At 31.3% G+C, this 21,542-nt stretch overlaps 1 long non-coding RNA gene and 1 pseudogene across 4 annotated transcripts in view; one reads left to right on the forward strand and one right to left on the reverse strand.

Moving 5' to 3' along the window:
• Positions 1–21,542, reverse strand: part of LOC149890704 (uncharacterized) — a 34,701-nt gene that overhangs the window by 4,581 nt on the left and 8,578 nt on the right. For 2 of the 4 annotated variants that reach the window (XR_016451107.1, XR_016451106.1), the window contains exons 2-3: positions 17,252–18,891; positions 7,659–7,691 (exon numbers count right to left, since the gene is read on the reverse strand). This is a non-coding gene — a long non-coding RNA (uncharacterized LOC149890704). Of the gene's footprint in view, positions 1–4,606; positions 7,455–7,658; positions 7,692–16,873; positions 17,039–17,251; positions 18,892–21,542 lie in introns of those variants that run through there. The other 2 variants (XR_016451109.1, XR_016451108.1) reach the window with 2 other exon arrangements.
• On the forward strand, positions 12,756–15,190 carry LOC149890706 (uncharacterized; annotated as a pseudogene).

Raw genomic sequence — 21,542 nt, forward strand, 5'->3', positions numbered from 1 at the left:
ATATATATATATATATATATATATATATATATATATATTGAAGAATCATTTAACAACATCATTCAAATAATAAATAATGATATTTTTTTGTATAACAATTTAATGACTGCTTTCGAGTCTATTCCGTAAGCGCACATTCCGAAACGCTCCTTCCGTAAGGAACTGTTTCGCAAGTATTCTTTCGAAATGCTTTGTTTTGCAAGTTTCTTTTCGTAAAGAGTTATTACGGAATAATAATAATTTATTTTTTTCGTATAACGCATTACGGAAGGTAAATTTGCGCAAGAACAAATTCCGCAATAGCAACTTGAAATACGGAAGATAAAAATGCGAAATTTTCGCAAGTTTTTTTTTACGGCGAACAACCCTAATTAAAATACAAATAACAAATAAATTTCATTATCAATATCTCAATAAACTCAGTAAACTTAACAATACTTATAAAAACACCAGTAAAAATTAGACTTTAACTGTTTTTTTAAAATGAGAACTGATTAGGTATGTGGAGCACAATTCTGTTAACAAATAAAATTATATAAAAAACACCATTTATAAAAAAACCCTTATTGTTAATTACGAACTTTAACGCAAATTATCAACAGAAGTTTCGTAATTGACGTAAGATACAAAGTATTAAAATTGAATTTTCAATTAATTCCGTTAATTAGAATATGATCGTAAGTTACGAATCAAACAATGACATTTACTACGAAAAATGCAATTAATTTAAAGGATTTTCGGAAGATCAAAGTTTTCCTCGTTCGTGATTAAACTGACGCAACTTCGGTTAATCGCAATCGTAAGTCTCTTCTCTAGCCAAAAGCATCAAAAGAGCGCGCTATTGGTTTTTAAAGTCGCGTGAGGTTTATCATGCAAAATAATTTTCAAATTGAGACAAAAATATTTCGCTTTTTATTTCTTTGCTTTAACAAAGAAAAATGTAAAAAAGTAAATGAAAGAATGACAATTTAAAACAGTCGATTAAATTTGTCATAAGGTTTGGAAATTAAATTTTAAAATTTTCACACAGAAAGTACTGGTTACGTAAGGTTTCCGATATTGCACTCCGTAAGACCGAATTCAAAAATGTAGGCAATCTAAAGAGTGGAAACGTGGATATTCAATTGCATTTCATAATCTGGGAATTGTGTGTTGAAAAAGAAGAAAGTTGAAAAACTCAAAATTTAAAAGACGTTAAATCTCGGAGAATCAAATAAATAAAAAAAATAGTACTTTCAGTACAATTAAGGAAACTAGATCCTTAATTTTACCATTTTAATCCAGTGCTGTACCACTTTCTTGATTTTGATTAATTTATAATTTTACAAATATTTTATGATTTTAGATTTAAAGGATTAAAGGAACTGATTAAAACAAATGGTTTTTTGCAAAATCAGTAATTGGAATTATTCTGATGTAACATAACACCTTACTGTTCATAATGAAATACTTTTTTATTTAATAAATTCTATGCACCTTGAATTTTTTTTTCTTTTAGAAAATGCCGAAAGTAGGTATCAGCAAATATGGGACAGTTTTTATTTAAATTATTTGTTTGCGAATGGGATTTAGCTAGGATTTGAATTGAGGAGGAAGGCAAGTATTAAAAACAATAAATACTATATCTGAGTTTTTAAAACAATCATAATAAATATTGTAAAATAAAATACATAAAAGTTTTATTTTCGGCAAAAGTTGCAGATATATTGTTTTTGTTTTTGTTTAACACCCGTAAAGTCAACGTGACACCAGCATTAACAAGTGAGACATTTTATTATATTCTTTTTTATATTTTCTTTAAAAAGGTTACAAATATAGCTTTTGTTATGAAGAAATGTATTTGCGTACTTGAACTTATTAAGACCATTCCTGTCCTGTTCTATCTTTTTAGTTGATACTAGTAAAGCTGTTCCAGAAAGCACACAACGTTGAAATAACGTTGATCAACGTCGATCAACGTTATTTCAACGTTGTTTCAACGTTGTGTGCTTGATCAACGTTGTTTCAACGTTGTGTGCTTGATCAACGTTGATCAACGTTATTTCAACGTCGTTTCAACGTTGTGTGCTTGCTGGGTCTCCAAAAAGTTAAGATACTTAAAATTGAGTAATACATCTGCCCGGATGACTTGCATTCATTTATTACAAACAGTTTATATTTAGAATTCAAAGCTTTGAAAATTGATCTTTCTAAAGGTTGTTTCACATAGGTAGTGTGTAATGGCAAAGATAGTATTACAAGTACTTTCTTTTGTTCTGGTTGTTCTGTAAAATGTTTAAGATAAAGATAGTTTATAAAATGCCTAATCCAAAAAGTAAACAAATCTATGGTTATCCAATCAGTCAGAATATCGAAAAATTGGCAATGGTGGTGCTCCGTATTTTAGCTCATTTTTGTATCTTAGAAGATACAAAAGATCCCGTAGCATTCATGCAGAATACTCCAGGGGCATTTAAACCTTTTTCACTACTTGTAATACGTCCTACCTGATGTTTACCTTTCAGAGCTAAAACTTTCATTGGTTTTTGAACTGTACTTATTCCAGTTTCATCTACGTTGTAGAACAAATTAGCAGTAATATTGTGATTGTCAATAAGTTCTGTAAATTTATTTAAAAATAGTTTAAGCTAAACCAATATTTATGGCAGGGATGATGTTTCATGAATTGGTAATACATTTCTTTCCAGCCATGCCCACATCTTTGTTGAACTGATGAGGTATTTTGTTTTTCTCAGCAATGCTTATCGTCATAGATCTTTAGTATTAATCCCAAACATACACAAATTGAGTTTCAAGACATGTTTAACTAACTCTTTCTCAACTTCAGGAGGTTACTTCTACACATATCAAAATGCCTAGTTGATTCATTTGCATATATACAGTTAAATAAATATCCGAACAAAACATTTTATTATGGAAAATAAACTTTGTCAGGTTATTTCAGAAATAAATAACTTTACAAAAATAAAAAAAAAGAAATTTTATAGCATTAAATAAGTAAAATTTTAAAGCTTAAGGCTTAAAGATTAACGCTTCTCCGAGTAATTATTTTTATGACTTATTAACATCGAGTTGGACCGCCTTGAACTTTTATGACTTCTGCAAGTCGACATGGCATCGATTCAACTAATTTCTTTGTCGTATCTGAGTCGATATCAGCCTAAGCTTCTTTGAGCATGATCTTTAGCTCTTCTTTTCTTTTTAGACATCGTGTGCCACATTTTTTATCCATAATAGCCCAGAAAATTTCAATTGGATTGAGATCTGGACTTTGCGCTAGCTTTTCAAGTAACTCAATTTCCTTTTGGATAAAAAACTATTTTGCTTTCTTTGATGAATGTTTAGGGTCTTTGTCTTGTTGGAAGATAAAATCTTTTCCTAATCACAGCTTTTTAGTCGAAGCCAGAAGATTTTTATTGAGAATGTTAACATAAACCTCAGAGTCCATAATTCCATCAATAAACTCTAGTTTTCCTGTTTCGTTCTAAGCCATCAATCCCCATACCATTACATTGCCTCCACTCAATTTTACTGTGCCTCGAATACAACTGAGTGTGAATGCTTCACCTTTTTTTTTCCATACTTTTTGAGCTCCATCGGACTTCACAAGGTTAAATTTTGACTCGTCCGTCCACAGAACCTTCCTCCAGAATGATACCGGCATATTTACATATTTTTTAGCAAACGCAAGTCTTCGTTTTCGATGGATTTTTTAAAGGAATGGTTTCTTGCGTGGAACTCTTGCTTTGAATCCACTTTCTTTGAATCGATCTTGAATAGTACATGAGCTCACTTGTAACCAAAAATCATTCTCAAGGAGGCTTGACACGGTTTTTTTGCACCATCTTGACAATTTGTCGAACAATTCTTGATGTTGTTTTACGCTTAGCTCGGAATCTTGGCGGATTTTGCACATATCCAAACATATTATACTTTTTAATCAGATCGCTGATCTTTCCTAATTCAGTTCCATTCCAGTCGCTTTATTTATCGAACTAAATGTTTTACTTTGCTTGAACAAGTCAATAACCAAATTGCGCTGAGCGTGGGACTATTCCTTGATTTTAACTCCAGTACTTGGTGATAACAATGGTAAATCAAATGAATTTAAAAAAATCAGTCAATAATTAAAAGTTATTCGTTGTAAAACAACAACATTTCTAAAACTATTGATTTAAAAACTTTTTTTAATAATCAGTTTCAAAACTTCGTTTACAAAACAACATGTTCGAATAATTATTTTTCGTTGAAGTTTTAACACTCCTTCGCGAATCGCTAAATTTTAGCAACGCAAGTTAGTAACCGTTGGTTAATTTTTTGCTATATAAAATCGTGTTTAAATTTGCTTTTAAAATAATTATAAAAGTATTTATCAAAAGCATATGTTCTTCTGAAAAAACCTGACAAAGTTTATTTTTCACAATTAAATGTTTTGTTCGGATACTTATTTTTCTGACTGTATTTTTATGTTTATGCCCTTTAAATATTGGTTTTGGAATTCCATATTTTAAACAAATGGCATTTAATCCAATATCGTTATAAGCAAAAATAGCTTTTTCTATATCATCTTTTTTTCATGACCCATGTCTCTGCTATGACATTTCAATTTTTTTTTTCAAGGAAATTTATTTTCAGTGGTCAAAATGGTAGCGTCAGTACAATTTAGGATCTGCCTTGAGGTAAAATTTACGCAGCTAAATCTGACGTTCAATTAATTCAAAAATTTGACAACTAATATAAAGCTATTTAAATTCAAGGTAGTTAATTCGAATTTAGATGAATTTTTCTTTAACATAAATACGCTGAACCTTATCAAATCTTCTACCTTTTTAAGTGAAATACGCTTAGCTGTAAATCCCAAAAATAAGAAACCTCCAATAACAAACCAACAAAAGTTCACTCTGACATTAATACAGTTGGAAAAAAATAAAAAAAACATTTGAATCCTTAATTTTATTCAGCAAAGATGAAAAATAAATAACAAAATTCTTGTGGGTTGTGAAAATAACGAGTTACGTTAAAAGTACAAAATAGGCAACGGTACATTATTAGCAAGCTGGTTGTGCATTAAAAAAGACAAGAAATTTTCGGTAAACAAGTTTCTTTGTGTAACTGGGAACTTTTCGGTCATATACCCCTCTGCTAATACTGCTATAATCCTGGATTATTTCTGAATGCAGCTCAATAACATTATGATAAAATATGCTATTAAAGCCTGTTTTATACCGCTTTTGAATAGTTCTATCAATTTCTCTTTTCTTTCTATAAAAAAAAACAACCTTTCTATCAGGTTTTGAAGGCCTAAATTTTTGTGAAAGTTTTAAGAGGACAATTGTGTTGACATTAGTGTACTCACGAAGGAAGTGCATTTAAAATAGCGTTTCTTGATCTTAAGATGAGGAGTTATCGAACGATTCGTTTTTCGTAGAGTGCATACTTTTTTAGTCCGCTACATTTAATGCGCAATCTGGTAGCGTTGCTTCGTTATCTCATGTTTCATTTTGTTCTGGCTTTTTAGGCCTTTATTACCCCCTAAAGTTTAGTCCTGAAAGGCTTCATTACCACCTCGCTAATACGCTGATAACCATGCTATTAAATATTCCAATAAATAGTATTTACGACCATCAGTTTGCAAACCGAAACTTCAGGGATAACAGCGATACTTTCATTAGTTTAGTTTTCTTTAAGCAAAAAAGTTTTTTAATCAAAAGGAATCAATCAAAAGAGAGCCAACAACAAGTGACTTTGCTGAGAAGAAGAAAAGGAAGAGCTTCTACCCTATCTATCTATTCTAACCTACAATGCTTTTGTTATTAATTGATGCTTTTTGTTAGCAGTCTTCGAAAACAATCATTTTTCGTAACCAAAGCATTCAACCATTGATGCTGAAGTTAAAACGTTGTTATGGCTGTAACAACTATGAACGTTTGCTCTGAGCTACGATTTGATGAACACAGCTTGTTTCAATAACTTTATGAATTTAGTGTAAGCAGCTGCTTTTGAGCTTTCATATGAATATGTTATGAGTAAGCGTTGCTTTGTTTTTCTATCGGGTAATAACACCAGCTATCCACCTTCTCAAAGCAACAGTTTAAATTTAGCATTAGTTTTCGCATCTAATTTCGTTCAGCAAAGAAAGATGAACTCCAGTGCTGAAGTTAATCAGAACCTTATTGGTGAAGTCATTTTGGTTTTATGAACACATTAGCACCTTCATATATCTACTTTCTTCCTGTTCAAAGATACTTAAAAGGTTTTAATGTTTGCATTGATCCCTTATGTTAGTAAGTTTTCGTTTTGTGGTTTAAGTGTGTACAATTTTAAAGCTCTTTATGAATGTTATTTATTTACGAGCAAGTCAATAATATAGTTTGAATCCAACTTGTCAATTGAATGGAAGTTGAATCTGTTTTTTTACTATTTTTGTTGGGAGAGGTTGCTAGAAACGGATGGAGAATGGTTAAATGTGCAATTTTTGATTCAAAGGGGCTGCAATTTTTTCTTTGAATTTTAATTTTGTGGGTTTTCAATTATCCAAAATTAAAACTCACAGTAAATGAAAGGTATTTTTTAAGAAACAAATATTTCTAAGTTGATTTCCTTTTTTTTCCTACTCAAAATAAGATTCAAAGTAGTTGGTTTATGTTACGGGAGATATTTCCATAAATCTTGAATGAGAGGTTATAATAATAGTTGATGCTAAAGGGAGACTGATTTTTCTTTAAAGCTCTTGAGATGAGGTAAGAAAGGGTGTATTTTTAGAGAGAAAGGAGGTTATTAGTGTGCATCGCCATCTAGCGTTGATCCATTAATTAAGGCCGAATGATGTCAATTTCAAAAGGCTAGTGAAGTGTAACACAAGTGTAAATAATTCTATTTCTCAAAAATCTGTTGATGATCTTTTGTGACATTGAAAACTAATTTTGATAAAGAAATCCTACGAATAAATGAAATCATAAATTCAACTCTTTTCAAGTCAAACCATACTACGATTACATCAATTAAAGTTTCCAATATCAAATTCATGAGGAAAATGATATATCTTCTATGTAAACTTTTTTCACTTGTCTAATATATATAGCTGAGCTATTAATACCTAACAAATTGATATCAAATAACCATTTTCTAACAATTTAACGAAATAATAAGACTGACACTGAAAAACTCACAATAAAGAAAACACGTTAAAATTAAAGTTTATTATAAAATGAGGCTAACAAAGTGAACCGGCAAAACAAGCCATCTAACTAGATAACGAACGCAACTCACAAAAATACAACTTCAACTACAATTAGTAAAAACTGAATCTTTGTAATGTACTGAAATTCATGTCAGAATCATACTTTGCGTAAAACAGACTGAAAAAATTAATATCGTAAAAATCTTCACTTTTTCATTCAATTATTGAAACTTTCTCCAAAAGAATTTCTTCCCGTGTTTTTCAGGTCTGAACCCTGAGATAGAATGTAGACATTTTAAGAAAGAGGTGCTCAATGGTAATTTACAAATGACAAAAAAGTAGTCGAATTCATCAATTTTAAACTCGTAACGAGGAAACAAATCAAAGAAACTTCCTTGAAAATAAAGCAATCATATTTTCAAAGAATTGATCATGTAAAAATTTCCAAAAATAAATCGAAATACTAAAAAATTCTTACCATTAAATGAGAATCAATACTTTGGTACCAAGGCTAAAAAAAAAATACAAAAAATGAAAGTTTATTCTAGAAAAAACTTCTCGTTCAATGAGAAATGAAAACAAAAAGTGGGAGGAGAAAGAAATTCCAAAAGTTTATCCTGTACTAAGGGGGATCCATAAAGTACGTACGCAGGTATGGGGGGAGGGGGTTACCAAAAAAAGTACAAATGCGTACAAGGGAAGGGGTGGGGGTGGGGGGTGTTCAAGACAGCGAGTACGTACGCGGTTTGACTATCTTCCTCAAGAATTATTCCTAAAACTTAATCTGTATATTAACAAAAAGCAATGAACTTCTCAAACGTAAAAAATTTATATCTTGTTTTTTTTTCCGACTTCGGTCACTAAAAGAAAAAAGAAAACGAGCGATCGTTGTTCAAATTAATTTTTATCTTCAGTAATGTCGTTTGATTGGACATAAAAAGAAAATTTTTTCCGAATTGTTTTTCTCTTTTAATTATGCAACCTGATTTTTATCTTTTCAATCAAAACGTTACAACAAATTAAATTTTTGTTATTTTTAATATTTTATTATTAAACTTTTATTAAAAATTTACTACTTCAAGTTATTAATAAAGTTAAAATGTATTTTTTCTCATTATAAAAAACAATTATTTTAATGGTGATAGAGACCAATACATTTTCTTGCGCAATGTAACTGCAATTAATTTGAGTCAAGTTATTTTTTTACGTTCTTCGCCATAACGACACTGAACCTTTTGATTAAATCGTTTATTTCCAAATAAACAAAAACTCTCATCTTGCTATTCGAATAGCTGTACACATTGATGTCGAACAAATTTGTTGGGAACGAGAAAAATTAAAAGTGAAAGCAACAAAGTCAAAAGGATCAATCATGTCATTCTGGGGAAATGCTTTATCACCGCCTAGCAAAAAAAAAAGAAAGATATCCATCCAGTGCCGTCTTCGTCAAGTAAAATACAAAGTTTTCCGAACGCAACTACGACAGAGCCTGAAAGGATTGAACTTTGTAAGCCATTTTTTGTAATAACTTACAAACTTTTTCTCTCGTGATTTTCTATATATTGAATTCAACGTTATTGGTAATCAAACTACATTGTACGACTATAGTGCAATCGCATAATTTTATTCATCATATTTGGACAACTTGACCAATTTCTCTATATCCAATCTCTATAACTGTAAAGAATTTATAATAGTTCATTTTTGGGTATTTCCTAATTTAGATTTAACGAGAAGGAAAGAGTACTGTCTACAAATTGTGAAATGCCAGGACAAGTTATGCTGTTCATCGTTTGAAACAAATTGACTGAATATCATCCCCCAACGTTTCATTCCATTTCCAGGCATCTACGAGTACTATAAGAATGGTTACAAAGCGATGGAACCATCTCGATATTTTAATAACGTATCAAACCATTCAAACTTTGCACCTCTGGCGTATAGACTTTTGCTACAAGATACAGAAGGCTTTAAGTACAAAATAATACTATTGCTCTGTATTGTCCTTCATTGGAAAAAAAAGCTTTTAAATGGAATTTTTGACAAATGCAATAGATACTGGCCGAGCGAGGATGTAATGAAACGGCACAAGAAAGCACACAAAAAACAAAAGATAAGGATTGAAATGGAGAGTGATGTAAGTGAAAGTGAAAATGTCAGTGAGGAGATTACCAATGAAAGATTAGAACCAGAGTTCATGCCTGTTTTCCATAATATATTCAATTTATTTCACCATTTGTGGAAATATAAAAGGCTAGATATAAAATCCTTTCTAAATCGTTTTTCTTTCCTTTTGTTAATAACTGCCCGTTTTTTAGTTAAGTACAGAAAAATCTCTAACTAATAATGTTGATCTTTTTTGTATTTGAGGAGCCCATCTGCAAAACGCGTTAAGTCACAAAAAAAAAAAAAAATTGAGTTAATTACATTTCTACATTTTAGATACTGAAATCTACAATCTGTTTAAATGTTAGATCTAATAAAAGATACTAGGTCCTAAAAATATTTAGGGAAAATATCACAACATTTTCAAAACACGCTAAGTCAAACAGGGTTACAGCTGCAAAACGTTCTAAGCCCGCAGCTAATCAAATGGCGTTATGATTTTTTAGCAACCAATAAAAGGAGTGTTTATATTAAAATTAGCGCACTTTTTGTTAGCGATTCAAGTTTTATTTAATATTCACATAGAAAAAAATGACTGAAATTACACAAGGTTTTATAGCTGTTGGAGAAAAAGCAAGCCACCGTCTTACTAAGGGTAACGCAAGGAAAAGAAAATAAGTTGAAAGGTAAGTAGTGTATTTTTATATTATGAATGTTAAAAGTTTTATACAAACAGAATCATACAAATTTATCTTATATATAGAAGATAAATTTGTATGATTCGGTTTATATATATATATATATATATATATATATATATATATATATATATATATATATATATATACAAATGTTAGTTTACATTTTAATTTTTAGGCATGGACCAAAACCACCTTCAAAACACTATTGCCAACATGACCACAAAACGACATACAAATGTTCTGAAATAAAAAATACTCTACCTTTTTACTGCTCATTTTTATAATGCTATCAAAAAATGTGACCAAGACAAATATATACTAAAGTTTTTGTCTGTTCAGAAAAAAACAACGAACTAGAAAAAAAGAGCAATTTTATCCTCAAAAAATGAGAAATAGGTCTAATTGTGAGATTAGTTATTTTATGGAAAAAGAAAACAAACAAATAGTGCATGTTTGTAAAGACACTTTTCTAAAATGCTTACATGTTGGTAAAACTCGTGTTCAAAATATTGCAAAACATTTCTTTAAACATGGTAATCCTAGAAAAGAAAACAGAGGTGGTGATAAAAAGAGCCACAAATTTAAGGATAAGCGAAAGGCTGTGATAGAATTTATAAAGACTCTTCCTGGAAGGGAGAGTCATTATAGCAGAAAGAAATCTATAAAACTTTATCTACCATCAGAGCTTAAAAGTATTAAAACAGTATGGAAATTGTATGCAGATAAGGAACCCAATCTACCAGTGACATATGAATTTTTCCGAAAAATTTTTATAAGCAACTTTAATTTAGGGTTTGGTTCTCCTAAATCAGATGCATGTTCATTTTGTGAAAGAATTCGAAACCAAATAAAGATTGAAAATAATTTAGAAAAGAAGAACAGTTTAATTACTGATTTAGTTGTTCATAAGCGTAGAGCAAATGCATTCTATGATCTTTTAAAGGAGCAGAGAGATGGCTTAAAAATTATTTGCTTTGACCATCAACAAAACCAAGTCATTCCTAAAGTTCCAGATCAGCAAGCTTATTACAGTAGACAACTATACATATACAACTTTTGTGTTGTAGAAAACAAAAATAACGGATCATTAAATCCAGATAATGTTACTATCGATACTTGGAATGAGAATAATTTCAAAAAGAATAGTTCTTCCTGTTCCAGTGCAGTATTTGACAAGCTCTGCAATACAAACATGGATGGCATAGACACTGTTCGTTTAGTTTCTGATGCATTTGGTGGTCAAAATAAAAACGTAGCTTTAATTTATATGGCAGGGTTCTGCCATATAAGACATGCACCAACATTAGTAAAAACAATTGAACTTTGTTTCCTGTTCGAGGACATACATTTTTGCCTTGTGACCGTGTATTTGGAACTTTAGTAAAAAAGCTTAAAAAGATTGAGCGAATATATTCCCCAGAAGAGGACTATAATGTTTCCAGTACACAGGGAAAAGTGAAAATTGGAGAAAGAGACTGGAGTGTGTTAGATTTTAAATCAGTATCACTAAGAGTTTTTAAAAAACCACTGCCAATCAAAATTCAGTAAAATAAACGCTTTTTTTATCACAAGAGGATCACTTAAAAATATTAAAGTCCAAGGAGAACCAAATTTTAAATTTTTTCTGAACAGTCCTCAGATTATAACAAAGAGAGGGCATGACTGTTTTTCTTGTCCATCTCAGATTTAGAAAGGAGTCCTAGTTACTAATGCTAAAAAGAAAGATATCAAAAGTTTAATTCTTGTGCATGCAGGAGTGAACTGGGAGCAGGATAATCGTTTTAATTTTTTAAAAAGTATTGTTATTGATTCTTTAATAAAAGAACGCCTAGAAGATGAGGAAGATACTATATGCAGTTGTCTTGATGAAGATGCTGCAAGCAGACATGTTTAACTTTTTGTTATATTTCAAATTTTGTTTTGTTGTTGATCAGTTTCTAAATAAAAACAATATTTTGTTTTTCCCTTTGTTTTATACTTCCTTTTCCGTTACCTTATTTATAGTATAATAATTAAAAACCTATAATTCGCGCAAGTTAAATCAAAATATTTCAATGCTTTTAAATAAACTAACAAGCCATGAGAATTTAACCAAACATTTTCAAAATAATCTAAGTCCAACTGACATTATCAAAATAAGCTAAGTCCATATTTCAAAAAGGTTTATTTCGAGATCCTGTAAAGTTGCATTTTTTTTTATGCTCGTGATTTTATAGTGTCTATTTAATGATACAAATTTAACGAACACAATTCTTTTTGGAGCGCTAATTAGGCGTGGGGCAGTTTTCCTTCGATTTCTCAAAACCAATTTACTTGGACTTTAACTTACTTGAGCGTTTTGCAGATGGGCTCCTCATTTAATGTTTTGAAAACATTTTCTTTTTTTTTTTGTGTGTGTGTGTGTGTCATACTTTTAATTAAATAACGCGTACCATGGACGTATTAAGGTGAGTTTCCACTCATCCGTTTTAGCTACGGGAAAGGGAAAGGATGGGAAAATTAATTACGTGAGCATGCGCAGTGAGAAGTTTTCAAAATTAAATTACAAACTGCGCATGCTCACGTGATTAATTTTCCCATCCCTTTCCCTTTCCCGTAGCTAAAACGGATGAGTGGAAACTCACCTTTAGAGATGGACCAATTATCTCCTAGAAAAAAAGTCCTGAAACGACGGTTAAGTATTTTATCTAGTGATATTGCTACCAAAACGCAAAAGTATAGAGAGGATGTAAAAGTGTTAAAGGAAAAGGCTAAGGTAATGGCAAGATTTAAACATCTTAATGAGACTATCGCTCGCAAAGATAAGACAATTAAAAGTTTGAGGAATAAATTAAAACTTCAACATTTTAACTTACAGTTAAAAAAGCTTCAAGTTGCAAATTTTCGTTTAAGAAAACAGCTAGAATTTGCCCAAACAAGGCTGTCTAATGAAGAAACTATCTTACGCCAAAAAATTACTGAAAAAAATGCGGAGATTTATGCCCTTCAGAATGACATGCTTAAGTTACAGGAGAAGATAGAACAAATGCAGCAAAAAGTGCAAAACACCAAGTATAAAAATGTCTTCTCATCCAATATTAGGGCAGATATCTGTGACATGTTGGCATATCAAATTCCTACTCACTGTGTGCCACAACTTCTTCATAAAGTTGGAGAACACACTGGATATATATTTAGTGACATTCCACATCGCACAACTGTGGAGCAGATGATGCGTGAGCTAGGTGTTATTTCAGAACTCCAGACAGCTGAGATAGCATTCTCAACAAAAAATTTGACACTTGGTTTTGATGCTACAACCCAGGAGGGGATTCATGTAAATGTTGTGCACTTAACAACTAAATCTTTATGTATGGTTGTAGCCATTGATCAACTTGCTGGAGGTACAGCTTATCACTATATGAGTCATATTGCAAAGTCTGTGGATAATCTTAGTAAGATGTATAGTGACCTTTACCAGAAACAATATACTGATGTACGAAGTACTATTATTGGCAACATAGCTAACACAATGAGTGACAGAGTGGCAGTGAACCATGCAACGAAAACAAAGTTAAACATTTTTTGGCAGAAATCATTAAATGAACTGAACTGTCACCTTCACCCCTTAGACACAATCACCATTGCTTGCAAGTCATCACGTAAAGCCTTGGAAACTTCAGAAGGCAAGCTTTTTGGTAGAGATTGCTTTGCAGCACACATTGTTGTTCAGCTCAATAAACTCCGTTACAAGGACAGTAAAGGTAAATAAATAAATAAAGGTAAAGGTAAATAATTTATTTATCATATTATTACTCTAATATTGTTTTGCTGATAAAATTATGATTTTGAATAATATTTTGAACATAAAAAGTTTGATTAGCATACTTGTTTCAAATTTAAAAACAAGTTCTTTGCATTGCACACTTGCTGGTAATTTTTTTTTTTTTTTTAAGGTGATCCAAAAGGCTTTGTTAACTTTTTGGACAAACATGGCCTGCCCAGAGGATTAATACCACGCAATAGAGGAAATATACTGCAATAGACTGCACATCCTTTTTAATACATGTGGAGTTTTGATCCATCACTTCCACAAACTTCAAAGTTTTCTGTTTTCTGGAGTAGTCTTGTGTTGACTAAGAAATTGTTTATTCCAAGACTTCACATCTGAAACAGGTTAGATTTTATGGTGTAATAATGACCTTATCATATACTTTAAGACATTATATTTAAATTAAGGTATCCGTGAGATGTGTGCACTAGCATTAATTGGAAAGCTACTGACTGGTCCTTGGATGAAAAAGTTCTACATTGCATCAGGTTATGGACTTTACTACTTTTCTGGCATTCAAGTTGTCAAAAATGTTCACAATGCACTTGTTGAAAGCAGCACAATGGCCCTTTCCCTTATTCACAGAAAAACAGACTTTTTTGATGGTGATCTCAACGATCCAGTTTTTAATTCCGTTATTGACTTTTGTCCAAGGACTGAAGAAATGAGATGCCCATTAGGCAGCTGCCTAAATGCTATCATTAGTGTTATTGACCGTCAGTATGATAGACAGTTCAACATGACCTCAACAATCAATTGAAGTCCCAAACACTATCGGCACGACCTCATAACATTGACTCTGAAGAACTTGTAGGTATGTTTAGTGCTGCAAAGCAGAAAGCTTGTAATGCCACTCTGTTTCTTGTCATCAAAAATTCGCACATGCAAAAATAGGACAACTGATTTCCTTTCTAAAAAACCAACTGATGTTCAAAATAAATTGATAGTCCATCTTCTCAGACTGAAAAAAGCGGTTAGCAAACATGCAATCCCATGAAGAAATGAAGGTAGAGTTGATTAAACGCATGGCTAAAATGATTAAAATTAAGGAGGACAAAGAAAGAAGAAAAGTAGAAAAAGTATTAAAATCCTGCATGCCTCAGCAGTTAAAGCAACTGTTTCCTGATTTGGAAAGTAATGCGGCTGCAGATATTGAAGACATTCTCAATGGTACTGCTGTTGGAAGAAATATATGCCACATGTGGCATGATGCTGACACTAACAGCCAAGATATATACTATGGCAGACTTCTTAGCATTAAAAAAAAGAACAGTGCCATATATATAGTTTCTTATAGGAAACCAAATGAGAATGAGGATGATGGTGTTGAGTACGATGACTAAATATCAACTTTCTGCATACATCATAAGCGATGATATGGTGATATCATAAACAAATTGTGATTGAATTGATAATAGTATGGTAAGTTTTATTATAAAGAGTAAAATGGTTTATATGCTTGTGTTAATAGATATCTTTTACAGATAATAGGTAAGTCAAATTGTTAGAAATATTTTTGCAATTGTAATTATTGTATATATTTTTTATTTTATATATTTTTATTTTATATATTATTAATTGTAAATATTGTATATATTGTATATATAATTATGCTCCTCTCAGCATTTTTATTTTTTTTTTTTGTAAAGTTATGAAATGATACATATTTCTCTCATTCATTATTTGTATATATCAGATCTTATTTCAGGAAGTGGGTTAGTAATTGACATCCAATATTTGCTTGGATGCTGATGCATTAACTAGACAAGATGCTGGTGTTTAGTAATTTTAATAAATCAGTATAACTTGATTATAGACTAGCCATCCTCTAATGGCTAGTCTATGAACAGATCTATACTTTTTCATTGTCATTTTTATATATCACATCTATTTTATTTCAGGTATTATTGTGAGGATTTGTCAAAGCAAACATTAAGAGATCGACTTACTACTATCGATGTTTAAATGATAAAATGTGTTATGCATCAGGAGTTAAGTTATTTTGATTTATTTTTACCCTAGGGCATACCAGGTATAATTTATTTTGTTTATTATTGCAAGGTTTTATCAGAGCATGCTGAAAGTTAGACTTTTGCTTCTGTGGATATTGATACCTTAAGAAGACAAGAATTTACATTTTCTATCTATGATGTCAATGCTGTTTGGTAAATAGAAAAGATGCGTCTTCTTCGGATTAGGCAGTCACAATCATCACGAAAAAGGCTATTTTCACAGCCACAATTCTGTTAAAAACATTACTAAGCAAATGAGTTTTTTTTTTTGTTTAACTATTTACATTTATTGAAGTGTTCAATTTCTTAGGGGGGGGGGGGGGGGGGGGAAGTAGTAATCGAAATAAATCGAATACTACTTTTATTAAAGTGCTATCTGAAAACAGGATCACGAAAAATAGGTATAGTTTAAGAAACCATGAATCTTTAAGTTCGCTTTTGACTTTCTAGCTGGGTATATAAATACACACTATACACAGCATAAAATAATATATAGTAATGGAATACGCCTTTAATTATATACACAGTATTTATTACATACTAAAATATTACATTATATAAGTATAATAAGGTATAGTATTATAACTACTTAGAGCCTAATAGAATATTATAATGACATAGAGGTTATAATTACTTTTGCATCCGCGATATTTATCATACTAATTTATAAAACTTTATTATTAATTTTTAATTCATAATAAAAAATATTTTATTATTTTAGTTAACATGATAAATTAATTAAAATACTAACAATTTTTTTAACGTAACTTTTTTTTATTAAAGCGTTATGTTGAATGAAAACTTAACGGAAGCAAAATATTGCACAAATAAACAATAAAGTTCGATTACAAAACTGCCGTTAGCCGAACATGAAATTTTTATGATGGTTGCAGTCTTCTTAAGCAATCCTTCTTATAAAGTTTTGCTATTTAAATGTGCGCAACTTTTTGTAGAGTTATTCGTTTTTTATGAAATTTTAACCATTGTAATACTTATTTAAAGCTCTTTCCAATGATATATAATAATCAAATATATATATATTTTAAAATTTTCACGCACATACCTACTCTGATGTAAAACAATGAGTTACACGTCCATCTCTCATAGTCCATGCGCGTACGTACGCAGAGGGGAAGAGGGAGTTTAAAAGCGTACAAGTTCGTAAAAGGTGGGAGAGGGGGAGTCCAAAATAATTGGTTTTATTGCGTACGAACTTTATGGACGTCCCCTAAGCAAAAATTCAAAAAGTGAAATTTCTAAAATAAACATAAACAACTCCCATACAACTTTACAAACTCTTAAAACATGTTGCTTATTAATCTCACTTTGCATCATTTTATGAACTTTATAAGTTTTGTAAATGCGTTTTTAAAAGAAGTAAAAAAATATATATATAGCAATACAAATCTATCATTATGTAGAAAGAATAAGAATCACTTACAGCAATTATTTTACACATCGCTGATAAATAAAACGGAACAGATTCCATAGCTTTAATATTGTTAGAAACTTTAAGATCTTTTTTAATGGCTTCTTTTTGCTACTAATTTTTTCAATACACTCATTTATTCTCTAGTCATTAAAACCTATTATTTGAATGTTTAACTTGACTGTACATTTTATCACTCTGTGTTTGTATTATGATACAGCACCAACTCTAATATTTTGATATTGAATTAACTTCCTGCATTCATGATAAAAAAACAAGAACACCTTTTATTTTACTAGGTTGTCAGGAATGTTTTGTTGATTTGATGTCTGCTATCTTTGTCATTTAATTTCCTCAATAAATAGTTTCTTAACTGTCACTTACTAAATAGTGTTCGATGCAAAATTGAATGCTCTTTCTGATGATCCTATTCATTTTATATATGCGTTTTAATTTCTTGTATGAGTTTATATTCGGACAACCGCTGCCAAGACTACCAGAAAATTTAATCAGGCATTTGGAGTCAATAGTGTCAGCGAACGCACCATTCAGCGTTGGTTCACGAAATTATGTTCAGGAGATTTAGGCCTCTATGTTGAGCCCCGTAGTGATCGACCTACAGTAATCCAGAATAAGGATCTAAGGGCCGATCCATCCCAAATGGTTCGGGGGATCGCGGAAGAACTTTTTATTGACAGAACTTTTATTGACATAAACTTTTACGTTTTGAGGTTTGTTCTTCCTTGCTTCTGCAAAACCAAAAAAACCCTTTCTTAGTTCGAATCGTAATGCGTGATGAAAGTGGATTCTGTACGATAACCGGAGAGGTTTGGGGCAGTGGTTTGACGCCAACGAGCCCCCCAGGCACTTCCCAAGCTGAAAACCCACCAAAAAATGACTATGATTACAGTATGGTGGTCTACTGCCACTGTGATCTATTATAACTTCTTCGAACCAGACTAAACTATCACTGCAAAGTCCTATTGTGGTGAAATCAACGAAATGTATGCGAAACTACGCCAGCAGCAACGGGGATTGGTCAACAGGCGTAGTCCGATGCTACTACATGACAACGGTCGTCTCACAAATCACCGTTCAAAAATTAAATAAGTAGAGCGTCGAAGTTCTGCCTCACCCACCATACTCTCCAGAACTTGCACCAACAGACTACTAGCTTTTCAAGCACTTCGATAGCTTTCTCACTGGTAGAGCTTTCGTCAATCAGGACCAGGAAAAAACGGCCTTCGTCGACTTCATTGAATCTTAAGCACCAAAATTTTTTTGCTGACGGAATAAATCGACTTGTTTTTTGTCGGCGAAAATGTGCTGATTCAAATGGTTCTTATTTCGACTGATATGAGTAAGTATTACTAAAGTTATTCAATGTTAAAGTTAACCAACTAAGGCCGACAAGACTTTCATGACAACCTAATATAAGGCACCAGTCTAGTCCAGTCAAGACAGCACTCTCTGAGCATCAAGTTTTTCATATTCCAGCAATGCCAGCTATTTAAGAGTAAGAATAGTTCTTTTGAAAATACTTCATTAAACTCAATTGGCTTATAGGTCATTTGGCTTATAGGTCATTTGAAGAAATAACTCTTGCTCAGCAATACTTATAGTATCTTTTTCCACTTCATAGCACTACACTTCTAAAAAAAAAAAAAAAAAAAAACGTTTAACGAAGAATTCAAAAAACTTTGAAAAAAAAATTATGATTTTATTATAATGTAGAAAATTTGTAGAAAGTTTAAAATGAATTCCATATACACATTTATTTTTATAATTACTAAGCTAGGGATTCTCGAAAAGTTTCGGGAAAAATCAATCGAGAAAAATGTTACGTTACGATACGAAAGGTTTCGATCAGTTACGAGAGCGATTTTGAAAAATCACCTAAATTCTCGTAACATTTCGGTTACGTTACGGGAAATTCCCGGTTGTTACGAGAATCATTACGAGAATGGTTTCGAGTTTCCCGAAACTCATTTTTCCCAAATTTTCATTGTCTCATTACGAGAATCATTTGTGTTTCGGGATATTTCGGGGTATTTCGAGTTATTTCGAGTTCCCGAAATGATTTGAAAAAAAATTTGGTTAACCAGTTAATCCGTTGAAGTACGCATTTTTAGGACAATTGACGAGCGCGACAGCTGAATTTTGTTTTATTTTTTTAAAAAACACAACTAAAGGTTGAAAATATCAATTTAAAGTCTTTTATTACATTATTTATCAAGACTAGGGTTAGGACTATTGTAATATTACAGAAACAATAAAATTATATTTTGGTATTGTATTGCTGTGATGAAAAACAATTACAATAAGTATTGTATTGTTTTTTTGTTTTTTTCTAACAATACAATAAAATTCGAGAACTTTAGTATTGCTTTGTTTTAATGAATTAAAATTACAATAGCTATTGTATTGTTTTGATGAAGACAATTACAATAACTATTGTAGTGTATTACTTTACATTGAAGTAGAAAAGCTAACGTATTTTAACGTATTTATATTCATCTCTGACGAACTTACAATTATTTTTGCTATTTTTTATTTACGGATTTGCAATATATTGCAAATTTTATTTTTTACATATTAAGACTTCGCATCACCTTTCTTGTTATGTATTTCTAAGTTCTAAATGGTCGCAAAATATTGCCTGCCTGATGATAGCCTTACTATTACGAAAAATAACATTCATAAATTTTTTTATTCAGTCCTTTTATTTTTTCCTCTTGATTTTAATGCTGCAAAGGAACTTAAAATATATATGAAAATTAACTTTAGTGACAAACAGTTAAATATAATAATTCTTCTTAAATAAGGGCCTGTTTATATGGAAAGCGGGCTGGCTCGTTTGCCAAGATATCGACGTCATCAATAAACTGTTTCAATGGTCGAGCGGTCTGAGGCATGTGTCCCGTTATTAGAAAGTCGTGAGTTCGATCCCGAACTATCTATGACGTTTCGCGATTTGACTATTTCTTTAACTTCATCACTTCTTCAAACTACGTCACATTGCAAAAGCAAACCATCCTCAAAGCTAATTATGACCATTGAAACATTTTTTATTAATATTTTTTTCATTTTCTCGATATGTATCGAAATGTATCAAAATGCATCGAAATGTTTCGGTAAAAAATGGTTTCGAGATAGATTTTTATTTTTCCCGAAAATCAATCGGTACTCTCGTAACTTCCGGGACCCGATCGAAATAAATTTCCCGAAAGTTTAAAAACCTTACTCTCGTAACTCAAAAACATTTCGAAAAGAGTTCCGTTTCGAGTCTCGTTTCGTAACGTATCGAAACAAAAATAGTTTCGAGAATTCCATGCTTAATAATTACACTAGTGGCCATAGGAATGGACACCCCTTCAAAATATATGAAAACTTCACTTTGGTGTGTTTTTTAAAAGAAAATAACCATATTTATGCGGTTTTCTATATTGATTATTATTTTTTGTTGTGTTTAGATTAAAAAAAACTAAAACTTTGATTAAAATTCACAATTTTAATATAAAAATATGACAATTTAATGACAAAGTGGCAAATTATGGTCAATTTACGTTTTACAGCTTACAAAACATGTTATTAAAAAAATGGCTTATAAAAAAAAACTTAATATTTTGTTGGATATCCATTATTTTTTATTACTGCAGCAATCCTACAAGGCATTGAGTCAACTAAATTGCCCAAATCTTCAGTGCTGATCACGTAAAACCAGGACTTGATTATGGCCTCTATTAATTGTTGCTTGTTCCCAGGTTTCTCTTTCCTTACAAGTTTTTTCAGTCGAGACCACAGGCTTTCTATCAGATTCAGGTCTGGACTGTTTCCAGGCCACTTCAAAATGTTTATCTTTTTAGCTTTAAACCAATTTTTGACAGTTGCTGGAACACACAGGTTTCTGTTTGGCTTCTAATATGTTTTCTTGGTATTTTTTGGTGTTTAAAATACCATCCACAATGTGGATACAACCCATAGCATCTCTGGTCATGCATCCCCACACCATTACACTTATGGGATGCTTCATTGTAACCAATGTGCACTTCACCGGGCCTTCTTCTCACATAATTGATTCCATCACTTCCAAAAATGGAAATTTTGCTTTCATCACTCCAAATAACTCTTTCCCAGTCTTCCTTTGTCCACTCCAAGTGAAAGCCTCATTATCATCCTGTCATTGTTGGCAGTTGTCTTCTTAACTTTTCCATTTTTTGGCATACTTTTGAAGGTATTGGTTGCCTTAAACCTTTTGCACACTTTCCTCACTCCAGATTTTGTTGCTCCATTTCCCAACTTT

This window comes from Hydra viridissima, unplaced genomic scaffold, assembly GCF_058129835.1.
Source record: "Hydra viridissima isolate aposymbiotic clone 2 unplaced genomic scaffold, HvirCarnegie_v1 scaffold_3, whole genome shotgun sequence".
NCBI classification, from domain to species: Eukaryota; Metazoa; Cnidaria; class Hydrozoa; order Anthoathecata; family Hydridae; genus Hydra; species Hydra viridissima.